Raw genomic sequence first — 26684 nt, 5'->3', positions numbered from 1 at the left:
TTCGGTAATAATGAAGATCTTTAGTCCAACAACCCACTGATCAGTGTAACTGCTTAACAAAGACAAAAACAAGCAAGTTCTTTGGCAAGCAGCACACAGGAAGACAATTGTTTGACTGAAAAGCCATGAAGCTGTGTGCATATGCTCTGGGTAAATCTTACAGTATTGGAATAACATGCAATATTTCAGTCTGGGTGCGCTTACGGTTTTGAGAGTGGCCAGTGGTGACTTTCCGGGTCGAGGATTGCCAGTATCAGGGTCAACACGTGGTAAGAAACGCATCTGAATTATTATTTCACAGAATACACTATTTTACTTGAAAACCATTAGGTTAGTACAGAAAACATGTGTTCTTTCTATGTTTACTCTCCACTAGCCAACAACTCGCTTACCACTCCACTTGGCCCAAATCTGAAATATGACTCCCATGGGTCCTAGTTAAGGAATAAACAGAGTTTGATTTAACATCAGAACACACATCACCAGTGCCCTAATACTGTATAATTTGATATACCTCCGTGAAGGCCTCGGCAGTCACTGACCAACAATTACTGCGACGAAACTGAAAGACAGTAGTAACATCTTTATCCAATCGGGTGTCGTGTGCTAGGTCCCTAACACGAGGCCTCTGACATTAGCATGATGTGAGGTCTGCATCAGCATAGGCCACCTAAAAAAACAGTGTCACTAAAATTATCTGAATAGATAATTGTGCTGGTGACAGAGAACTGCTGTGATTCTTTTAAGTAATAACCCGTAAAGTCATGAAAGTATTTAGTAACTAGAGTGATTTCACAACATTTCCACACACACATAAGGTTTGTTTTTGTGTATTATATTAAGTAACTGATTTTTGAGATACATATGATATAAGCTATGCAAGAAACTGGATTTTGACCCGTTGAAAGGAGGTAAAAACCATAGTTTAAAACTCCTAAAAAAAAATATATATATTTTAAAATTAAATGACTGCTCTTCGGGCGAGAATCATTTTAAATCATCCTTGTTTAAATAATAACTTCACGTTTTAAATCTTTTATATTGCATTATAGAGACGTACAGGGCCGTCCATCAAACCTTTTGCATCCTTAGGAAAAGAGGGGCTCTTTCTGAGAAGGAATTTGGGCCTTCCAGATGAGTTTTCCATAATTGCACCCAGAACGAACAGTCGGGTCAGCATTCCAGGTATCGTGTGAGCCAGTGAGGCCACCATCGTCCCCACAGTCCCTGCCTTGAACATCTTCCTATAAGGAAGACTCTAGGGACACAAGCAAATTTAGTGTCTAATTTTCAGTATGCCACTTCAATTCATCAATCCCTTAAACACGTATGAATTACACCACAAAATACCATTACCAAGTGGAACGTAGGGGGTAAAGATAGTTGGCCGCATGCACACATTTCCAAACATAATGAGGTTGGACAGATTGATTAAACCAACTAGATATCTAGTTCAGAATGAAGACGAAACGTATTGGAAACTGTTCTGGTTATTGGAACCATGTTCATAGTTAACGTGATAAACTCTTTTGGACACCTGTTGAACTTGAGGAGATCTGACTTCATAAATTAACGTAAAATTAAATAAAAAAAATTAAGTTAATAATAAAAAGTAATCCCTATGACACTTGAGGCCAGTTAACTATGCTTGACCAAAAGGCACACAACAATGCTAAAACATAAAATGAAACTCGCGAAAGTGATTAAAAAAAAAAGGCCAATTCAAATACATGAATAAATGCTGTAATGATAGATAATATAATGATACTACAAATAACACTGCAGCCAGTTTATATTATGAAAAATTGAATACAAAACATTTTAATGTAAATATTAATCCTTACAGGGCCACTTTATGCAACCATCCCTGCTGAAAAAAAAAAATAGCTACAAACCAAGCCTAAGCCGGATAGCTAGGTCTTAGCCTGGTTTAAGCTGGAAGTAGCTGGTTTAGCTAATCTCCAAGCCTGGCTAAGCGGTGGTTTTAGTTTTGGTTGGCCCAGCTGGTCGCCCAGCCTAACTAGCTAAGCACCAGCCTAAGACTTGCAAAACCCCCTCTAAACAGCCAGCTGACCAGCTATGACCAAGTTAGGACTAAAACACGCCACCAGCTTAGGCTGGTTTTAGCCGGGGGGGGGGGTGGTTGTTTCAGCCTGGGGTGCTACCATGCAGTGCCACAACTTGCATTATTGGACTTGCTGAAGAGGCACCCTCAACTCCTCCATCTGCGGTTCCATTTGAACACAGGCTGGCCGCCTCACAGCTCAAAGACACCAGCACCCAGACCGAGGCGGTGCTGTCTGCCCGTCAAACCATGTGTCCGGTCCTCCGTGGATGACCAGCCAGTGCCTGACAACAGAACACACAACAGCTTCATGTTCCTCTCGTGAATGCACAAACTAAAAAAGCAAAAGTCCTAATGGCCTACGGGCTTCATGGCACGAATGATGGCCGTTTTGTCCCTGCCTGAAAAAAAAAACAAAATCCAAAACACTAACTTAGGCTGGTTTTTACCTGTTGTTCACGCTTGGCTTAGCTGGTCCTAGTAGCTGGTCAGCAGAGGGGTTTTGGACTAGCTCAAAACCAGAGGCTGGGAGAGACAGCTTCAACCAGCTAAGACCAGGCAGCCAAATAAGCGGTTTTAGCGGGTTGTTTATTTGTTTGTTTTGTTCAGCAAGTGCGTGGTGTGCGTCTGACTCCTCGCAATAAGACCCTGACCAGCCTCCAAAGGATGTTCAAAACAAAACAGGACAAACAGTATGCATTTTGTACCTACAAGTGTTTTTATATTTACAGTTTTCAAAAGTTTTGGGTAGCCACAAAAGTTTAGTCAGAGCGCTAAAGTAGACAATAACGGCAACTATGAAAACAGAACATACTGCCATTGTTCAATGATAGTGGTCTTCATATTTACTGGTCAAGATTTACAAAAATGTGTCCAAATGCTTTTAATCGCGTGTAAAACAAAAAGGGCGGTTCGGTTGCACGAAAACGGATTTCACCCAACTGCGGTGCCTTATATTATAGGCAAAATATTCCTTTTAAAGAGACCTAATTTAAATAGCACAGTAAATGTATTAGCCGTAATATTTGATTTATTTGCGTCCAAGAAGAAAAAACTGCATCAGCCTCTAACTAAAGCAAAGGTTGCAACAACACACCACCGATCCCCGCCCAGTTCGCCATATTTTCAACCCATTCGGCAGGACTTTCTGCGGTCTCCACACAGCTGCTTTCCCGGACTTCCTAGGATGAAGCAGCAGTTGAGTAACAAACTCCCACTCGAGCGTCAACTTTTTCTCTGGACGCGTAACATTATATTTATACACCAGACCGAGTCCAAAGCCGAGCAAAACTGCGGTTGCCTGCCAGCGCATAATACTATGCCCGATTATGGGCTAAGATTTTCACAAGCCACCCCTTTGAAATCCAGCCTTAATGTGGCGGCAACAGTATCTTATCTGTGGAGAGTCCATAAGTCTGAACCGGCTTTTTACCAGCACTTCGGGGCTATCGATTGATGTGTTTTTCTTGCAGCCAATGGAAAAGGCGTGGTTGCTACCAGTTATTTTCAAAGGAACAGTCCTCGCGTTCTCTTTTACACGGTTTGAGTCAGCATCAGGTTTTTCCAACGCGAATGTTCTTGGTGTTCCAGCTAAAAAATGTAACCAAACTTGATCACCACTCTGAAAAGAACTTTTCTTGGCTGACTAAGCCTGCTTTATTTTTTTAACCTTCCTCCCCACAAAACACTATAATTCAGGGACCACTTTCACTATTATCTGTTAGCTAAAAATAAATACTTTAAGAGATTAATTCACCCTAAAAATGAACATTTTGCCATCATTACTCACCCCTCAAAGTGTGCCAACTCTGTAAGGAGGTTTCTTTATGTGAAAAGCACATGTGGGTAACGCAAACAGTTTTCGTATTGTCCCCCTGACTTGCAGAGAAACCGTTTGGTTACCCACAGTCGTCAAAATAAGCGTTAGCAGAAAAAATAAAAATACAAATAAAATAATGGAACAATTTAGGGTGTCTTACAATGACAGAATTTTTATTTCATTTGGTGAACCATTCCCCTTTTTTAAATTAATAGGACAGAGAAAACAGGAAATCCCATCGACATAACTTTTTTTTTCTAGTTTTTAATAATAACATTTTCTTCTCGAAAAAATATGTTATATGTACAAGTTAAATAGTTTCCAAATGGCTTTTTGACTTTTACGGAATGTTCCGGGTTCCAGTCACGTTAATCAAAGTTAATACAGTGTTGCAGGCAGGGATAATGTATTTTTTCTAGGGTCAAAACCTAGAAATAAGTTAGCATTTTAACACTTCAAGTTTCCTTGCTCCTTCCTGCTCACAAACAACAATATCTGGGAATATACTGCCATAATACCTTTCCATATTTGGGACGCTAGTGGCTTATATTTTGAAACATACTTGGCACTAATATGCCATTGACCATTTAAGGCCCCTTATATATTGATACATACAAAAAATATTTAGACATGAAGAGGAAACAATCGCATTTACATGTACTATTCAGAAAGTTTTATCCTTTATTGTGCAACATATCTTGCACATCACGTTTCCCGCATTAAATATGAATATATATTATGCATATAGTGGGAGATCTGTTTAGTGTTTAATGTTCTATTATGTTGGAATTGAAAAGGTGTTTCTGGTTTTTTGGGTTAACGTTGTGCTGAAGAGTAGAGCCTGTGGTTAGGCTTACGACTGGCCAACGACCAGAACATATTTAATTTTTTAAAAAGTAATCGATGGGCATCTTTTTTTAGGCTGCTGATAGTCCCTCTTTGTACATGCAGGGGTGCTTTTGGCTGTAACTATTATGAAATATGCAGGATATAAATATTTATATAAAATCTAGCCTCTATATCAGACATGTCTATACTGTATGTTTACGACACTGCCCGCAGTAAATATATGTGCACATATTTCTACACATGCAGTTTACCATATCTTATCACATGTCCATCTATGTTATGAAGTGAGTTACTGAATATCAAATTTCATATCAGTAAACTATATAATTAAATAGATACCACCTTTTTTGCAATTCCTTAATGTATTGTGTCAATATATTGTAATATAGTACAGACCACAATAGAATATATTTCAATATACCCTTCCTAAATGTCATATTATTGATTCCATTCTTTATACTGGAATTTTTATTTATTTATTTATATTATGTCTGTTGTAAGGGTGAAGTCACATGCAATTTTTGGTTAACTGCCTGAATATAAGGTTCCGGTGGTTGAACACTGAGCTCAAGATTATTCAGGGTTTTTATTTTACAACATAAAATACATAGGTAATTGCCCTTGTGATTTTTTGTAAAAGCTCTTACTTGTCTTGAAAAAGATGGCTGCGAACAAGGTACTAATGGGAACTACAGAGGTTATCTGAGACATTAACATTCCACACCAAAGAGCCCCACTCATCTATTCACTAGTCCACGTTTATTCAAACATATTCCTTATTAGAACGCTTCACAGTATTAACACTGTGAAAATAATCCCTTTCCATAGTTTCACTGGGCATGGACGATCATCCCCCCGTTCACATGGACAAAATAATCTGCTATTCTTTTTATTATTAGTCTATATCAGCAAAGAGTTATTGTTGCCCTGTTTCTTTGGTAAGGATCAAAATAAGATAACAAATGTACAGTGTCCGCCCCCATGACCTGCTGGTCCAAATCATATTTTACCCTTTCCATAGTTTCACTGGCATGAACATGTCCATATCAGTTTTCACACAGGAAAAAAAATAAATACTGCTATTATTATTTACTACTCAGCAAAGAGTTATTTTTGCCCTTTTTCTTTGGTAAGGAATAAAAAATAGGAAACAGAGAAGAAACAAATGTACAGTCTGTCCCCTGCCCCCACTGACCTGCTGGTCAAATATATTTTTACCTTTTACATGGATGTAGCATGCCAAACGAAAAAAACATAGAGAAGGAAAAGCAACAGATGGCGCCACAAGTGGGGGGGGGGGGGGTGCAATACAGGACATTTGTTGTAATGGCGTTCCTTCTGTCACTGTGTCATGCAGGTTAAATAGCTGAAGGCAAAGTCCTTCAAAAGCGCTTTCTCCTTGGCAGGATGAGACAGATGACACACACTCCTGTTTGGGCCAAACATAGCCTGATCAGCAAGGCCTCTCTGAATCATGGAGGATACACAGGACACGGTTGTCCAGATCAGTGCTGAGAGCACTTGGAGGAGTCCGTATGTGATAGCTGCTGTTTTTTCCTAGAGCTCTAGTTCAGACCAAGGTCATATTTATACTTTGTCTTCAAAGGGAATTTTATGTGCTAAACATCAAGAGTATTTAAAATACCTCAGGTTCAAGAGTCTATTAAATTTTCCGTGCCGAGATGTTGACTCTGATATCACCGTACACAGACAACTCTGTCCTAGTTATTACATACACGTCATCTGCTGCCAGTCCGAATATGTTTTATCACTCTATGTGACCTCCATTAGGTTAATATACTTCTGGAGCTTTAGAAAGGTCAGATTATTCCCTTAACACACTGTACAGAGCTGGGCAGAAAGCAGGAGTCATGTCGGTATGCCATCTGGATCAACAATTACCTGATAGGTGTTTCATTTTGCTGGTTACAGTAGCACAGCATATTATAGAGGACTTAGTACAGTAATGGAGTGGCAATCTGGCAATAATATCAGATCATAGTATATTTAATAAAGAGTGTCAGATGTGGTTTTCCCAACATCGCAACATTGTGAAAAACTATTGATGCTTTTAACTGCTTTTAGGGCTATTTCCCTATAAATTTCCTTTGAATTCAATTCATTTTAAGCCTACTTCTCATTCAAATTCATATTGCAATTATGCATTCTGTTTGCTATCTTCAATTCCAATTCACTCAAAATTCAAGAATTGAAATTTAAGAGGCGTTCTCAGTCCAATTTCTGAATCGCACAGAACGCTGCAATGCAAAGCCAAAAATGACTAAAAGAATGGAAATTAACAAATTCACACCTTTAATACCATAAGCATTTCATCTGAACAAGATGAAATAACATTGCAGATCAGACTTTTTGGTCCAAACTTAGTACAGAACTGTTTAAAAAATACTGCACCCTATCAGGGTGGAAAGATGAGCTAGTTGAAGTAGAAGATCATTTGAATTCATAAAATAGTCATCAAAGTGTTGAATGAATATAGATGTGTTGGTGCAAAAAGACTCCTAGCGGAGCTCTTTCATCGGTCCACCTCAATCTTGGGTGGTCCATTCAAGCATCTTCATGTGAATGCTATGAAAATATTTCAAGTGACTCATTAAAGATCTACAGTGACTGTATAAGAAAGTGAGGTGATTCAGACAGAGCTACGTCTCTTGGAGAAGAACCTGAAAGGTGAGATGTTTCTCAGGTCAGCAGACACAGTGCTAATGGCTGAGCAGCATTGAGGGTTACACACACAGCCCGTGGGGCCGGGTTCGAAGAAGTGGTGGGGTAATACATCTCCTTGCTCCATTAGCGCATCGCGTTGAAAGGACACAGATCCTGTCGGGAGGATCACCATCTTCTCTCTGCTTTGTACCACAGGCAGGAGGAGCACACCGTCTGGAAGTGAAGCAACCTCAGCTCAGGTAGGACGCTCTTCAGCCCTCGCCTTTTATCTCGCCCAACGGCAGGTTGGCTCGGAGGGTCCGGACGCTGTGTAACCGGACCTTTCTGTTGATCTTTGAAGAGCAGCGCCTTCTGCTCTGCATCTCTTCTCTCACCCTCTTCATCCACATTAACCAACAGCAGCACCACTAGATTGAGGAAAGCACCAATTACCGTGAGGCCCATCAGGATATAGACAAAACTAAAGGCCACGTAATGAGGGTCGTTCTGGAGAGCGTTGGTTCCTTCTGTAGGGACTACGTAGTCCCCGAAATCCGATGGTGGTGAGGGTGATGAAACAGTAGTTAGAAGGCATGGAAAAAGGTCCAACCTTCATAGTGGGAAGAAGGCAGCTGCTAGACAGAGCCTATGCACAAGGTGCTGATGCAGGAAAAGAAGCCGATGATCACCATGTTGGCCATGGAGACTTCCGGCCGCCGCAGGCTCATGCATTTCTTGGCTTTGTGCAACAGGAAGCGGACGAAGGTGTTGATACGTTCGCCCAGGCTCTGGAACATCACCAGGGTGAGGGGGATGCCCAGAAGCGCATATCCCATGCAGAATGCTTTCCCAGCATCCGTACTGGGGGCGGCATGGCCATAACCTTGGGAAAAAGAGCAGGACAAGATAAGTGTTTCAAAAAAATCCAATGTTTTCATCGATGATTTGATGTGACGTTGTATGCTTAGATATCTGTAGAACTTAACCCTTTCAGACCCTGCATCTATGGAAATGGGTCAACTTTCACAACATGGAACCAACCAAAGGATTGTGGGATATCATAGGCAGTGACGGATCCATCCACGCTGCCTTCCAAATTGATCAGATGAAAGTATCTCAGCCAAACAGGATTGTAACATGATGACACTGTTATTTACTTGGGCAGTCTATGGGACAGTACAACAGGCCCTCCAGTTTTATCCAAAATCTCGTGAAGACCTTTCAGACTTGTAGAACACTGGATAGTCAAGACCCATACCGAGTCTACTACCATAAAATAGGTCTTTGGTTCCATTAATTCAACTTTGCATTGAATAACATTTGCGATCTTTAGGGGGGTGTATGCCAGTTAAACAACATCTTAATAAAGTCATAATCAAATTTAAAAGGTAAACAAGCCTTCTTCATAACTTACACACAGTTTGTTTACGGCAGAATCATCAAACTCGTTCATCAGCTACACACACCCCACTCTATTTTGTACTAGATAATATTTACAGGATTTTAAAGAACATTACAGACTTTCTTCATTCACTTAGCCATCCCAATTTTAGTTATACATGATGCTGGTAAACTCCCAAACGTGGGCAGACTAATACGGCATTAGCCTGGAGATTTGTTGGAAGCTCTGTGCATAGCTCTCATCTATTGGGATATCAAAATAGCAACTCATGGTATCAATTTTTCAACACACAAACAAAATAGGTCCAATGAAGTTGAAGCGTTATTTAGAATAACAAGTCTACTGGCTGTATGTAGCTAAAAACTTACAGGATCTCTGTTTTTTGCTTTTATCCGGACAAAGGCAATGATAATTCTCACAATCACTGAAATAAAGTAAACCATTAGGTTCTGTTGTGCGTGAACTCTAAGTTCGAATAAATAATAATCACAATTCCAAAGTTAAATGAAAATGGTAATCTAAAAAATGGTAACATCAAAATTAACTGGTTCATCCGAGACAAAAATATTTAATACATTACATGTTTCATGAAGGATGTTGGAAGATGCACTCTCAGAAAAGAAGCAAAAGAAAAAACAAAATGTGTCTGAGGCAGTACCTCTGTACCTTATTTACTCCTTAAGTGTGCATATTAATATCGAAATAGCATATATTATGTATATTTACCGATTTTTAAATGGGGTACCAAATATAGTGACAGTTTTTGTACCTTTTTTCTGAGAGTGTATAAATTATGTTGTGTTGTATATAAGTGTTTGTGAGCTCTTAAAAGCTCTTTGTGGTCTCTGAGGGTTACAAGGAAATACAATTATATAGCTGTAACTGTCCTTTACACAAGCAATGTAATATCATGGTCTTCAGCTCCTGAAAGCACAGAGAGAATACATTAGCATTTTGTAGGGTGCTCTTTCTAAAAATAACTCATGACCATTTTATGAATTAATCACCGGAAGCAGTGACCGAAATCACCATGAAACAGTAGCACAGGATTAAGCACTTCAATGATGACTGTATATGGAGCGTTCTTCATAATTTTCTCATTTTATCGCTCATCTCCTACAATCTTGTTTCGCTTTATGTCTTAGTCAAATCGTAGTGACATATATCTCACAACCAAGATTGAAATCGAACCAGTAAAATGTTAATTCAATTTTTATTTCATACACACGGCACACAGTAAAATGTTAATTCTCTGTTTCAAAAACGTTCTGCTAGTTTGCCAGAACTTTTCCGTGAAAATACCGTGTTTATAGGGATTTTGGTAACTGTGTAGCTTATATTTAGAGTTCCTTTGGGGTTTCTGTGCTGATAAAAACACAGTTGGTTCAATGGAAACCAAATGATGCTAAGTTAATACGAATATGTCCTCTCAGCAAATAATAACAGAATGTCGACCACACGAACACAAAACAGCATCGGTAAAACACTAAACACTAAAACGATGCTATGATCTAAATAAATAATCTAATAAAACTAAATAAACAAATGTGATTGTTCGTGCAATCACATTTGAATTGTCCCTTTCCGCATAAATGCGATTCATAGTTAAAACTTTGACACTGTAATACATTTTACCCATAAAAGTATACGTTTTGCTGTTTTTCACACCTTAAGAGAATAGCCTACTGTGAACGAAAAGATGTGAATAAAAATAAACGAAACAGTTTTCCTAAACCAAAAGTTAACTGTATTAGCTTATAGGCAAAATAAATAAAAAAATAAAAATTCAGGCTAAGAAACTATAAAACATCATTTGAATAGAATGACAAATTAAGTCATCAGTTGGAGCTGAACAATTACTATGGTTCGTTAATCACAGTGAGGCGAAATAAAAAGATCCGGCGAACTTCCACTGGACTCCGGCTTTGTGAGGCTTCAGAAGCAGCACGACCCTTTCAATCTGCTCAAAGTCAAGCCTGGTGAGATTGTGTATTTATGCATAAGTAGAATTTTTTCGATAGTCGGTCGTAGTTTGCCCTTCTGGCTTTCTCTTGCTTTGGACTCGAGAGCGTCGAAGACTCCCGCTCCAATGAGCAACATAGGACAAAGTGCAGAATATCGCATTAAGGCAAGTGTCCGCACGTTTTGTCTCTTCATTTTCTCTCATCGCCTCAAAAATATCCCTCAGTTTTCAAAGCTCCGGGCCGGCATGGGCAACTTTCCTGATTCATGGCTTGTCATAGCTCCCTTGTACCCCTTGGAAACAAGAATCCAGCTGAGGGTCTTCCTGAAAATCTGCCACAAGGGGACGCTATTAAAAGAAGTCGCGTTCACGAGGAGCTGTTCTCTTCAGCACCACCCCCAGAGGGACTCACACACGTCTCCTTATATGGGCATTCGTTCCTTCGCAGTTACTTGAGTTCACTGGTGACACTGGGAGAACGAAGAAAGAAAGGTTTTGAAACTGTCCACGCGTCACAATCATATTACATTGTCATTATCAGTTAATTTACTGATTGTATGTCACTTCTTGGGAGCTGTTTACACTACATTTGGACTGGCGTGGTTCCAAAGGGCAGTTTTGTGACTTGCCGCAGAATATAACCTAAACTAACTATACAGAGGCGCCTGTTGTGCATTTTTTTAAGGTCCAATAGATGTTGAACGGCTCTTCATGGAACCACAGATGCCCCACCCATGAAACCTGTTTAAGAGTGTAGGCTATCCACGTTTTCATGTGCTGATGATGATGCTGGTAACATAGACACTGTAATGTAAGTGTTCCCTCGTTCTTAAAAATGAAAAAATGAATGAATACATAATACATACAAGTAAATAAATAATAACTAAAATAAATAAATAAATAAATAACTATACAATATGTTATTTTAAATGAGTCCTTTTGACCCGAGAGGATTTTCTTTTTCCCGAAAAATGGACCAAAAACTTACTGACTTTGCTCACACGGGTCATAACAACTTCATTAAGTGTATACTTTTTGGCGGAGTTCCCCCCCCCCCACCCACCTTGTTACATATATGTGTGATTTCCAGTCAAAAACTTCACTGGCCCAAAAAAAATACAATAAAATGAAACCAACACCATTCCTAATATACTCAACAGGTTTTTATGACTACCACACTGGTGTCATTCAATGTTTATCATTTATCTTAGGTCTTTCAATTAACAACGGTTTTTGTAATTTCCTGTTAACTGGCAACTGATCAATCAAAATAGACGCCTTACTGACCTGAACTTTTGCACCTCCTTTGCTATTACAGACGTTCGTGTTGGTATATGATTTGTTCCTCTGGCTATATAATGTTGTAAACGTCGCCAAAATTCTCTACAAATAATTCTTTTTTTCACTCAAGAACTGAGGTGCATATGCTAATCTCAATGAGGCCGATTACGTAATAAAAAAAAAAACAATTCTGTGGCCAAACATAAAATAATCAAATCACCTTATACTGCATGAAAGAAAACAAGATACCACAAAGCTCTATGTAATGGATAATTTAAATCAGAGAAAATCTGTCAGGGAAGATGCATCATAGACCAAGATCTTACCAAAATCATAATTCTCGCTTCACCACTGCACCTGGTAGTCCTATGGAAGATTTTAACTTAGATTTTTTTAAATTTTTTTTTTTTTTTCTTGTAATTTTTTTTTTTCATTTTTTTAGGGAAGGCTTTCAGTTATATTTTTGGTATTCTAACTTAACCCACTGCAGCTAATGATGGGCAGACACCGTTTCCAGTGGCACACCGTAAATTTCTGGACCACTTGTGCACTGTATGCGACCCCTGTGCATATTTCAAACATGGTTCGAGGCTTCATAATTGTGTTAGCACAATAATTAACAGTCAGTCCTTGAGTAAATACCAGTGGTCTTTGTGGCCTCGTGCAAGCGCACCCTTTGCATAACAATTGCCTTTCACAGCCTATCTGCGACATCACTGCGAATGAAACTGTAGTTCTTTTAATGGTCACAGCGTAAGTGGAAGGACCATCTGGTTAAAAGCAGACAACGCAAACCTTTCTGCTATTCTGAACAATCCCGATGTCAACACGTTGTGCTCCTGTCTTTGTCAACCAGTTCCTAGGTTGCATTTTTTATTTTTTGAAAAACAAACTTCAATAAATAAAATAATGAATAATAATAATAATAACCTAACCATACATTTTATGTCCCACAGTAAACTGGACAGCAGATGTAATTCAAATCCATTGAATATAATTACTTTTAAAATATTACATAGAAAATGTACAATCTAATATAATCAGTAATTTACTCTGCAGCATTTCTTTCATCAAAAAAAAAAAAGAAAACACATGACCTGTTTTTGTTATGGCCACTGAGTTGTCCACATTCATGTGTTGATCATCATCATTATAATCATTCTCATCATAATATTATTTCACTTTGTTTTTTCAGGCTCTTTACAACATAATACCTCATTTTGTGAATACGTGTTTGTTTCATGCACACGTGATGCTGCCACCACATTTGACCTGCCCACAGATTTTCCGTTGCACTCATAAACCGGTACCATAACATGACATGTTTTTTTCCAAGCCACGCCTTTGGCACCATAAGCATAATACATATCTCAAGCGTTTTCCCAGGCCGCCCCCACATATCCTTTTAAGTGCCTTGAAATAAGAGTGTTTTCCATAATTTTTTCAGAAATACACAACTCCAGTCCTTGTGTATGTGTCCCAGACTGTTACCCGAATCACCAGATCTCTTTCAGATGGCAAAGACAACAGTGAGGCCATTTGTGGCAATTAGCTGAATTCACCTTTGAACAGCAAGAGCTGCTGGTATTGAAAGTTAATTTGGAGACATTTCTCAGCCATTACAAGGTTGCGAACTCATCTTGTTTCTCATGCTTGGGTGCTGCCCATGCCGATCTGAACGCAGCGGTTATTGTACTTTGTCCCCTCCCGCTTGTACATTTTCATCACCCCTAACCAAAATACAGAATATCGTTCTTAGTCATCTTGTGTCTCGGTGCCAGGTTCAGGGCCTAGAAAGCAATTTAAGATACAGTTAGTCACAATGTACACACCAAAATGGGGTCAACTGAAATTAAAAAGTGAGGATGTGAAATATAATTCATACTAAGTGGTGTAAACTGAACGCATTGCTCCTGATAGGAGTGATTGAGATCAATTGAATGAAGGAACAGATAAGGTGTGGAATGTTGTTTTGTAACCAACACTGTTCTGAACTGTAGGATAATAAAGCTTGAAATTGTAAACAAATTGTAAATCATTGTAGTTTTCTGAGCAGAAAGTGGTTAATGAACCCATTTGTGCCCAAATTTTTCTGAATGGTTTCATGCATATAGTTATGTTAAAAGTGTCCTATGTGAACATGTTCTGTTTTTTTTTTTTTTTTTTTTTTTTTTTTTTCTTAAAAATTGTATTTGAATGTGCGTTATTTAAATAGTTGCTGGTGGGCATGTATGTTGTATGCACCCCTTCAATGTCGAATTTGAACAGGGAGGGTAACGCATTTGGCATCTAAACTCAAAAATACTGCTTTCCAACAGATCAATCTTTCATTTCTAACAATTTATGCCTTAAAGTCGAAGAACATTTGATTGCAAACCCCACCACAAAAATTGTGCATCTTGCTTATAATCGCTTGAATATGCAAACACAACAAATCCACTTTGTCTCCAAAATGGTGGCAGTGGACTGTCACAGGTTTCTGTGAGGGAGCACGGAGCGCGGACGGGGAGACCAGGAGTACATCACAGGACCACTTTCAGGGGGCAATCAAGAAGACAGAGTTATGAGCAGAAGGACATCAACAGGTAAAACTGAACAAAACACTAACTGAAAAGGACTGAGGCTTTTTAACACAGGCTAACGAGGGGGAAACTAAGGAGACACGCCTGGACTCCAAATTACAAATCATCATGAGGGCGAACACTAGGTCACATGGAGCCCCAACACACACCACAACATGGAATAGAGTCTTACAGGAACATAGTGCAAAACTAAGTGCCAGCCATTAAGTTGCCCCAACAGGACATTGTGTTTCAAAAAGTTAAATGTAAAATATATAAATAAAAATAGAAAATGAAGAAAATTCTCTCCATCTATATAATAAAAAAAAGCTTATACCTGAAAGGAAAGGTTACGGAAGGTGAGTTCATATAATCCATGTAAATGGTAACTTCTTACTTTCTGAATTTCAAACTTTACATCATGGAATTTATAATCTACTAGTCATAAAAATAATTAGGGTCCTTGACTAATAGAATGAAATGCATCCAAACTGGATAAAGGGGCTCCAATAGTTTGCCCCTTACAACGAACAATAAGGTCATAACCAAGGGAGAAAATCTCTATCCTACCGCAATTACCCATGTGTTAGCTCTGGCTCTTTCCCATTCTTCCTTTTGTGTGACTGGACCAGAAGTTTCTAAAACTGCTGATCTCACTTCGAAACTCGAGAAATTTTCCACCGTCATGGCCAACCGACAAGAGAAGCCAGAAGTGGGGCAGTAGAGCGTGGGAAAGCTGCTTAGGTCGGGATCTTATGAAAGCCCCAAAACGCAATTGGAAGAGCACCAATAACCTTGATTTTATCAACCTATTAACACAGGAGAACCCCATTTCCCCATACTATGTAAGTATAAGTCATTTGCCCCGCTCGCCAACTATATAGCTGAGCTTGGACTTTTGACTAAATATACAAAAAACAATGTTGTAATCCTTTAATATATTTTATTCTAGAAACATTCATGATAAAATATAATGATTAAAAAAAATAAAAAAAAAAACAATGACGATATACTAAAATGTGACGACAGTCACTGATACAGTGACTCACTGAATAAAACCCACATGCCTACTGTTGTAATCAACTAATTTGAGTTAACTACAGAAAGAAAGCTACAATAATGAAAACCAAAAAAAAAATAACTAACAAATCTATTTACTGATTAAAAAAAAAACAACAAAAAAAAATGAAAAAATAAAAAAAAAAAAAAAAAACTCTGTTTGCGCTTCGGGGCATTTCCTCCTGCCCAAAATGATAATATGAAAAAAAAAAAAAAAAACTTACCGGTCACCACCTACATGTGTAACAATATAACCTATAGAAACATAACTAATCTGAACTGATCAGTTTTTAGGTGTTTAAAAAAACAAATAAACCACAAAAAAAAAAACTTGAATCTGTTGGTGAATGAATCCATTTTTATATTTTCAAAAGATTCAATGAATCACTGAGATTAATCAAAATCCCTATTGCAAATAAGTGTTATGTGTGTATATGAAGGTGAACAAACTTAAAAAGGATAAGACTTCTTTCAAATGTGAACAACTCTGTTTTTAAATGAATCTCCTGAATGAATGATATAATTATTCAAAATTCTCAAAACATAAAACATAACATAACCTCCATAAAAAGTGAACTTACTGAACATATCAGTGAACGAATCTGGATATGTTTCAGGTGGTCAGAAGATTCAATGAATCACTTAGATGAATCAAAATCTCCAGTACAAGTAAATGTATGTGAAAAGTATGTGAATGAACTGAAAATAAGATAAGACTAGTTTTAATTGCGAACGACTCTCTCCTGAATGAATTCTAAAATAAATCTTAATCCTCAAAAACTGCAGAACCTCCAGAAATAGTTACTGAATGAATCAATAAATGAACCTGCTTGTGTTTTAGGTGTTCTTCAGAATCAAAATTGGATGAATAACTGAGATGAATCACAATCCTTACAACTAGTTCAAACATAAGTTTAAGGAAACATAACAGGCAAGTTACCATGAGCTGTTTCTGTACGTGCTCGTTCTTCTCTGCCTCTGTGATGCACTCCTCCTCATTACAGTGGTCCTCTATAACCTCCACATGGAGCTCAGCACTGTAGGTGCTGTTGTTCTCCTCTTGATCATCATGATCGTTCTCTAAGGGTCCCTCCATCATGGCCCGGGACATGGGCACTGCCATGGGGGCAGCAGCCACAGGGGACAACATAACATGCTGCAACTCCTCACGGGTCTTTTCCAGATCGTCCTGTATCTCTTTAGCCTTAGAGAATTGAATAGGTCCATTATAAGAAGAAAAATGTATTGCTATTTTCCACTTTTATGATTTCAACAATAGACAGATTAAAAAATCTCAATTAATCCAAACTTTTGACCAGTTGTACATTGTTCAAAACTCACCCACCCTGTTCTGCCATTCAAGGCTTCTTCTTCTTCCTTGATTCTCCTGGCTTCCTCCAGCAAGGCAAACTTTGCAGTGTATTCTGCCAGTTCTGCTGCCTACATATATATATATATATATATATATCATATATATATATAGCATATATATATATATATATATATATAAATCAAGCTTCAGTTCACTAACAATCACAGACATATGTAGATTTCACGTTTTAAGGTGCGTTTCAGTGTGTGTAAAGGTGTCGCCCCAACTCAAAAATCCCCTCACTCACTAGCTGCTCCTGCTGTTTCAGATCTGGTCCTCAGCTTGCCTGGCCAGTTCTCTTTAGCCAATCAGTTTATTGCAAGTCCTAGTCTCTCAGCACACTCTGCAGACTTTGCCGCCTCCACCTCCACCCGCATAATATAATTTGTATCTTCCTCCAGTAATGCGTTTTTAAATATAAACTATTTTAAAGCCCTCTCAAATTTAATACTGCTCTTTCAGATCTGAATACATATACACAAAACACCCATATAAGGAGGCAGCAGTTCACTCACTTAGTACTCAATTAAATCTATCATCTATCTATCTATCTATCCTTGCAGATCCTTAAGGGTGATACAAGATTTTTTATTTTACTTTTCATTGGGATTTCAATCTTAATTTCAAACAAGACCAAACAAGAAAATATCTATTACTGTATTAAAGAGATCAGATATGTAGTAACATTTTCTTACCTCTCTCAAACTTTTTGGTCTGCTCTTCAAACTGGAGAAGCTTCATCATCATCTCCTGATTCTCTTTCTCCACCCTCTCCCTTTCTTTCTCTATTGCCTCCCTTTTCCTTTTCTCAGTTTCCAGCTGGGCTCTGGGAAGAAAACAGGTAGCAAACACATTTAATTATGTACTCTTAATGGGGGGAAAAAATCTTCACAAACGGAAAAATAAAAATAAACAACAGACAAATATTTTATTGGCCAATACATTTTTTAAATTAGTGATGATCTGCCCTGAGCTGGTGTCTTGCTGTGCTCATCAGCGCTGCTGGTCATTGATAATGACGCTCTCTGGGCAATGAATATTGTGTCCTCACCTCTCCATCTGTCTCTGGTGTGTCTCTTCTCTGGCTTGAGCCTTTATGTGCTGCACCTCAAGGGTATCAGTTTTCCTGCGCCGCAAGTAAAGTTCATGGTTTCCCATGCACAGCTGATGGATGTGCTTGTTAATACGCTGACGAGACGTATAGAACACAAAGTCCTGTAAGAACAAGAGAGAGAACAGAATGTGTCACATTTCATAATGTCTTCTGCATAAATAATATGCCAAATATATTCCAACCGGCCTTTATGATTTAAAAAAAACCATACTTTTTAATAGACTTCTCAGATGAAGAATGTTAACATTCACGGACGCATAATATCAAAAATATCAGGGCAGGGGGTTTTAATGTCCTAATATAATGATATAAAGAAAAAGGACTCAGAACACTTGATTGACTATTGTGTGTGTGTGTGTGTGTGTGTGTGTGTGTGTGTATATTATATAGTACTATTTTACTAGTACTATTTTACACTATTTTAACTTGATAGTTACACCATGTGACAATTATCATTTAATCTTTTTTTATATGTATAAAAGTTTTTCAAAGCCATATGGAAACCAGCATGAATGCAAAGAGTTGATAAACTTGACACATGTATTTTAAACTCGATTTTTAAAAGACGTTTCCTTTCTTCATCTTCTAAGCTGTTATTTGCCATTGGCCTACATACAATAATTCCAGATGAAAAAAAAAGACATAAAATCATTCATCCAAATACGTACAGGAGCTTTTATGTCAATGGGTTTGATTTTGAACTTCTTGTCACTGAATGAGATGCCCCTTATTTCATTCCAATGGAATCCAATCTTTGGAGTCAACCTAAGTAATGAAAAACAGCCAAAATTTATTTCATGCAACTGACAGTTTTTTTTTTTTTGTTTGTTTTTTTTTGTTTGTTTAATTGTAATGTCTTTTTTGTGTTTGTCAACAAACATTACAAAAATCATAGACTCTGTGGTGCATTAGTCCTTAGGTGCAATGACCAATGTTTGTGTTGACTTGTTTGGCTTGCTGTGGGTTAAGCACACAGTCAAGACAGCTGCCATGCTAACCCCAATAACTAACCTGGCACCATTTCTAAACAATCAGGCCTTGCTCACAAAAAGTGTTTACCTCTCTTCTTTTTCATAGATGTTAAGTCCCAAAGCATCTACGCCTAACCACAGGTCTGTTCCTTTCTTGTTCTTGATGTTGAAATAGCTGACGCCATACATTTCCAAATCCTGTGAGATCTTTAGATACTCCAGCAAAGCATCTTTCCTGGTGATGAAAAATTCAAAGGAATTATAAGCTTGTGGAGCAACATGAAGGCGAGCTGAATGAGCACTGACTCACTTGAGCATGCCTCTGTGCTCCTCATGCCAAATCTGGATCCTCTCCTCCAATTGTTCTTTAGAGAGTTCGTGCTGGTCAAGCACTCTAAAAACACAGAATATCAAAGCAACACACCTTCCATTTACCATAGTTTAACCATGGCATCTGTAGTAAAACTTTGTTTATACAAATGATAATCAATCCACATGGTTTTGCTCCACTAACCATAGTTTAACCATGGCATCTGTAGTAAAACTTTGTTTATACAAATGATAATCAATCCACAAAAAACATTATTATTACTTTTACTATAATAAAACCATGGTTAATCTTCGTAAGGGTTGTGGTAGAATCATATGACTAAAGTGCTATGGCCATATAACAGATATATTTGGGCCCAAAATATGAATGAAATAACATTTGTTATTAAGATGTCACATACTAAAAACTGTATGAATGTTTTCATCATTTCCTTACAACCACATCTTTGTTTCTATTTTTGTCTTCTTACAGTAATTTCTGTCTATTTAGGATCGTCAGAGTCTCAGTTTTCTTTGTCAGTAATTAAAAGTGGCCAAAACATGCAAATGCAGTTGCAAATTCTTTGCAGATTAAGATTATTATATTCTTAAAAGATATTTAAAATATACAATTTTCATGCATTTCTTTTTTGGAGACTTTTATAAATGAATAAATAAATATACTTATGTGTTTTAAGTGATGTTAATTTTATATTAATTTTCACATGTGGTGGAATATTAGGTAACATCATTGTAAATGTTTGTGTTTATGTTTATAATAAAGCTAAATAGAAGTCTTTCAAACATACCTAAAAAAAAATTAGAAGCAGCACCAACAATAAGCCTAGATAAGTGTATAGCTGATTTTAACATTAATATATAGCAACAACAGTGAAGTGATTTCAGTAAAATTCTGAATAAAGTACTTTTTACATTTACATTTAGTCATTTTGCAGATGCTTTTATCCAAAGTGACTTACAATTGGGGGATACATAAAGTGATTCTTCTAAAAGAGGCAAACAGACACATATTTTTGTTGAATTCTGATCATTTAGTTTGAGATTCAAAACTCTGCATTCTGCCAACAGGTCCATATGATGTCAGCTTTGACATTTCTAATGACAATATGTTAAGCCAACTTTTTTTTTTTTTTCTAATTAAGCTATTTAAGTCAGGAGTCCTCAGTTATATTATAAAACCCAGTCTGACCCAACTAATAAAGATCTTAGGGAACACTTGATAATTACAAACAGGTGTGTTGGAGCAGGGCTAGCACTGAACTCTACAAGAAAGTAGACCTCCAGCAACATGAACAAGCACCACTTATGTGAGTCATTTCTGATCACTAAATCATTAGAATGCACTGAATGAATGTTTTTTGAGTAGTTTCCCCACTCACCTCTGAGGTAGATGCCGCTCACTCATTAGGTATCCAGGTCTGTGGATTTCCGGTGAGTGGTCTCCAAACTTGGCCTGAACAGAATAGGAGGCCAGCAGAACGGCTGTCTCTGGGGAGCAGTAGATCTCATCTCTCAAGATGCCTTCCTTCACCTGCAGGAAGAAAAGATTTATCGTGATGTCCTGGATCAGCTCCTCAGTCACGTCTTCAGGGTAGTACTTGGTCCGAAACTTAAACTGCAGAGGGTTTTCTTGCTTCACCTCTTGAGAGGACACCTATAAAATCAGAATGAAGAATGAATGTTGGGTTGTGGCACACAAAACTCTGTGAACGCAAAAGTGGTGATGAAAGTAATATGAAATGGTAGGTCAAAATTCTGTTTTCATAACTTTTAGGTTCCTCCAAGAAACTATGTGTTTGCTCACAAAAGCCAGTTTTCACAAATACAATTTTTCCTCCCATGTCTTTTTCCCCCCATCACTATGTCCCTTTAGGGTCTCTGTATTGGGTAGCTTATTGGCAAAAGTAAGCAACAGTCTTAATCCTTTCAAATGTTGCAAGCATTCAACAAATGCAATCACATGTCAGAAAGTGAGCGTTCAGAGTAGTAAATGTAAAATAACACCTACATCTCCACCTATAGATAACATGTTCTTAGAACATTCTTTTGCTGTTTCTACGGTAGTTTGAGTGGTTGCTAAGGTGGTTAAATGCTGACTCAAGTCAAAAAAGCCCACTCCCACATTTATGGTATTTTAGTCTATAGATATGGGTTGGGTGCCAGTAAGTCTATGGGATTCTTTTGTCTGTTTTACCGTCTGCCATGCAAAAATCATAAGCTATCACAAGCTATATCAATTCCCTCCTCATTAAGCTATATAATTTATGATATCATTCATGTCAAATGGAGCAAGACAAGTTATGCGCCAAAGTTTAATACTTATGGGTAAATGGACGATAATAATACTGACGCTTGGTTGCCTTAGCAATACCACTAATAAAATGCTTGTACCTGTGCTGTGTATGATATTAGCAAATTGTAATTAAGACAGTCGTAGAACTGTCTGTGAATATCATTAACATCTATGCATTACTAACGTTTATTATTAACATATTTAATAAAAGCATTGTTAATTTTAAGATTTTTTTTTCTCGTCTAACAATATAGTGCAGGAAAATGTTTTAAAATATGTATATATTTCCTCTACAAAATCAATAATACCTTTTTGTCCAGTTTCAGCCATGTCAGAAAGCCTTTGGTGTCTGTGTATTGCAGGCCGAAGTACCAGACCTCACGCAAACCCATAATCTTAATCACCTGAACAGATCAACACAGAGGATAAAAACCAACCATGGTCCAAGTGGAGGGTATTTAGCCTTTAGTTTAACCCTGTAAAGCCGGACATATGAAATCATAGTCAGAAAAATCACATTTAGCCTTTAGTTTAACCCTGTAAAGCCGGACATATGAAATCATAGTCAGAAAAATCACATTTTTAAAACTGGAAGCCTCTAGTCGAGTATCATATTTGATACATTTTTATTCAGAGGCCCAAACCTAGCAAAAGTATGCAATTCGGTGCAGTTGCTGATATTTATATGACCAAAAAGTACACTGAAATTACTTGCAATGTAAATCAATGAGATCTTTATAACAGTATAGCATACTACTTATATAAAGTGTATATAAATGTGACCCTGGACCACAAAACCAGTTTTAAATCGCTGGGGTATATTTTTAGCAATACCCCCAAAAAAAAAACACTGTATGGGTCAAAATTATTGATTTTTTTTTTTTTTTGCCAAAAATCCTTAGGATATTACGTAAAGACCATGTTCCATGAAGATATTTTGTAAATTTCCTACCGTAAATATATCAAAACTTAATTTGTGATAAGTAATATGCATTGCTAAGAATTCATTTGGACAACTTCAAAGGCGATTTTCTCAGTATTTTGATTTTTTTGCACCCTCAGAGTCCAGATTTTCAAATAGTTGTATCTCGGCCAAATATTGTCCGATCCTAATGAATCATCCATCAATGACAAGCATATTTATTCATATGATTTCCAAGAATTGACACTTAAGACTAGTTCCAGGGTCACAAATATCAGTTGTCATTCTATATCTCCTCTATATACCTCTAAAAAATATCATAATACATGTCCAAATAAATGTTCCACCAAAGCCTGATGTATCATATTTGATACTCACATTTTTCTAAAATAATAATAATAATAATAATAATGTATGAATAAACAAGTAAACCATACGCTGCTAAAGTCCAGTAAGTGAAATATAACCTTTGAAGTAAACTTTTGAACATGTTTCTAATTCAGAAGCCTTTGAAATGTGTGTATGATACAGTTATCTGTATAGGGTTAAAAACCACACAAGACAGATGATTCTCCATGTTGTCTCACTGGCTTAGCTTTAAAAAAATTCAGGAGCCTTTGGCTGTTGCTTACCTGCTCAAAGAGCTGTTTGCCTGTTGCATCCGACAGGATTGCAAATTCCAGCTCGGCATCCATTGTGGTGACACAGACATTGATCTGCAGAGAACAATTATAAATAAGTGTTTTTACATTGTCATTAAATCAAGTATTAGAATCAATTAAGGCAAAAATGTGTTGGTATTTGTACAGAAATTTTAAATATTCCATTACAACAGAACAGATTTGTTGGCCAAACATTTTTTTTAAATGTTCATTGAATTAAATATTTCACACTGCATTATTATTATTGTTATTATCATTATATATTTTTATTTCATTTCACTAAAAAATAACAATACATGATTAGATTTTACCATTAAAACCTAATTCAATTGGGAATAACCATTGAATTTATGGTGAAAATCTATTACATTTAAAAGACAGCACATGTGCTTTCACAGTCAAATTTAGATATGTTTTTTTTATTAAGTAATACAATTCACTATAATTTATAGTGAAAATTAATAAACCAGTGAAATATGTCCACTTAGATTCTCAATCTCAGTTTTAGTTAAGATTCATGTATAGCAATGTTAATAAAAATTACAATAAAATAGAAAGTACAAGGTCTCTGGTCTTCTGAGTATCCTAAGAGTATGTGACTAAATGCAAGTTAACCTTTATCAGCAAGCTCTTACATAAAGCTAGCAACTCTGTCAAAAGAGTTTAAATGACTGCTGCCACTATGGAGTCTCTAAATATGATAACAATACTACATGCATGATTAGCATTATACATTGATTAGCACATGCTTTCAAAAATCTTTTGTGTTTTGTCAGTAAGTTACAAACTAGCTGATTATTACTGGCAACTTCAGCTTGTCCTTATAGAAGATAAATATTAATCCCAATGCCAGCATGGCAGATATAATCTATAATCTTCAAAGTTTGTCCTCTCGGTTGGATTCGGCCTAACAATGGAACAGACTGCGTGAGTGCTAGTGTTTAATCCAGCAGTCACCACCTCCATGAGCAACCATCAGGGCTGTAAATTTATCTAACAGGAGGAAAGACTCGAAGTACGTCATAACACAGCGTGACGGCTAAACCTGCATGTCTCATTTGCCTGAAGGGTGCAGACTCACAAGCCGGTGCTAACCCACTCCCCTCAAATCACAGATAAGTGTTTGTGCTCAAGTAATTCTTCATAGGCTTAAAGAAGCTTTAGGGCTATAATAAATGTATTTGGATAATTCACAAATGGAAATGGACATGAACATTCTGGTTAAAATGTATGCGTTTGTATACGAGAAAATATATGTTATATGCTATATCCAGTCACTATTTATTTTTATCAACTTTTTCCTCTAGTTTATTTTAATGGTTTTGTAATGTTTTAGAATTAAAAATAATTTTAAAAAGTATAAGTACAAATATTCCATGAGTCCCTCACAGTATGTCTGTGATGCTGTATTGAAAAACTTTTTCTTTTCTTTTTTTTACAATATTCAAGTAATGTTTGATAACAGAGAGAGGTTTTTTTATTATTATTTTAACAAAAGAATTCATAAATGAATACAATTATAATGTGCTATTCAACCAGGAACAAACTTGGCAATGCTATATTGCCATATTTTTCTCTTATCTTATCGATCTTATCTTATCGATAAGGAATTTTCCGTAGAAACTTATATTATCTCTGTTTTGAATTTCGCACAGCATTGCATTGTGTTTTAGTGTTTAGCAGAAATGTCTGTGAAATTAATGTACTGTATAAAGTCCTGGCAGAAAATTACCAGTATGTTTTACGTATTTTAAAAAAAATTATATATTATAATATATATATTTTAAATAGCTTTCTCATAAAAAATAAAACATACATTTCAGCATTCGCTAAAAGATCTAAAAAAGTTTACAAATAATAAAGAATTTAAAAACGTTGTGGTAAAAATAACAATAATTGTAATTATAAATTATACAATATTATAATATAATTTCAAGTTTAAACACTAATTATAGGCATTAATAACAATTTTACTTCTAATAATAATAATAATAATATATAGAGATAATATAGTTATAAATCTTACAAAAATGTTAGATACAGTATTACACTATTACGATAAGTTATGAAACTTTTTTTAATGTGGGAGACTTTATGACAGAGGCCTATCGAAACAAGACAAGGATTCTACAAGTTTATCAACAATAAACCATAAGCATATTGATTAATATATGATATTGTAGACTAGAAAGATCCTTCTCAAAATCCTTGTGTAGTACAGATAATTTATGTAATTGTTCCCATTACTGGCACTGTAGTAAACCTTTATGTTTTTAATAAAAAGAAAAGAACTACTTGCAGGCTTAGGAGGCATTGTCAGTTTTGTGTGAGGACCAGCTGAAGAAAAAAAGCAGAGACTCGCGCTGTGCTCGCGACCGATCTGAACAGTGGGCACTAGACTCATTTCTGAGTTATTTTGATTGATGGTGGCAAAGCCTCGCCCCAGTGATAGCTAAGATAAATGATTAGACCACTCGAGTTAAAGCGTGCCAGCAGTAAATTCGACCTTTGTTCTGCCTCGCGACAGAACTAGAGCGCGTGCACAGCCTCGTTGATTTGAACCGGGGATCTTGTCGCGTCCTTAAAAAAAAACTCACAATGATAGAAGCCCCTTAACGGCTCACTGTCACATTTCAACATTGCACTCCATATACACTGGGCAGAGAAAACATGGACGCGGTTGAGGTTGAGAATCTACTGCAAGGTGGACATCTGGGCAGTTCTCTACTTTTTGTACTTTAGTAGGCTACAGGTGGGCGAATAAATATAAACATTCATCTCCAGAAAGCATCTGAACAATTCAAATTAAAAATGACAATTAAAATCGTTTGAATGTCACAAAATTTCGAAAATGTTTGAGAAAAGTGTCAAAAAGCATTTATTTTAAATTAATATAGTATAAGAACAGCTTTCTTTTAAATGGTTTTAAATGCTAAAACAAGGCTATATATTACAATAATCGTCAGAATAAAGATTAATACGTCTACTAACAACCACATTACTGCAATATTGTTAAAAGTATTTTTTTAAATGTAAACAAAAATTGCTATCTTTTCTAGCATGTTTTTATTCCTCACCCGATGCACGAACAAATGACTATTATGATCCGATTCGTTTGAGGACACGAGACGCTGGTTTCGAATCTTTTAGAGCGGCCACTGAATCAAACATGTGACTCACTCACTGAACTGCAAGTTCCATGTAAATGAATCATTACTTCAATATAATTATTAGACTGCTCCTACTAGCTGTCTCAAGGCTGCATCATTGATTCTGTTACTTTTTTGTTTAATACTGTGAAAAAACAAAATCTGTATTGTAGAAAAAGAATAGGCTAAATATTGAAAATTAAAGGTT

General features: G+C 36.7%; 2 pseudogenes; both read right to left on the bottom strand.

The window, feature by feature from the left end:
• Positions 1-7179: 7179 nt before the first annotated feature.
• On the bottom strand, positions 7180-10956 carry LOC122134066 (annotated as a pseudogene).
• A 2817-nt stretch (positions 10957-13773) lies between these two features.
• Positions 13774-26534, bottom strand: LOC109047642 (annotated as a pseudogene).
• Positions 26535-26684: the final 150 nt, after the last annotated feature.

The sequence above is a fragment of the Cyprinus carpio genome, chromosome A17 (assembly GCF_018340385.1).
Source record: "Cyprinus carpio isolate SPL01 chromosome A17, ASM1834038v1, whole genome shotgun sequence".
NCBI classification, from domain to species: Eukaryota; Metazoa; Chordata; class Actinopteri; order Cypriniformes; family Cyprinidae; genus Cyprinus; species Cyprinus carpio.
This window is presented reverse-complemented; position numbering and strand designations above follow the sequence as displayed.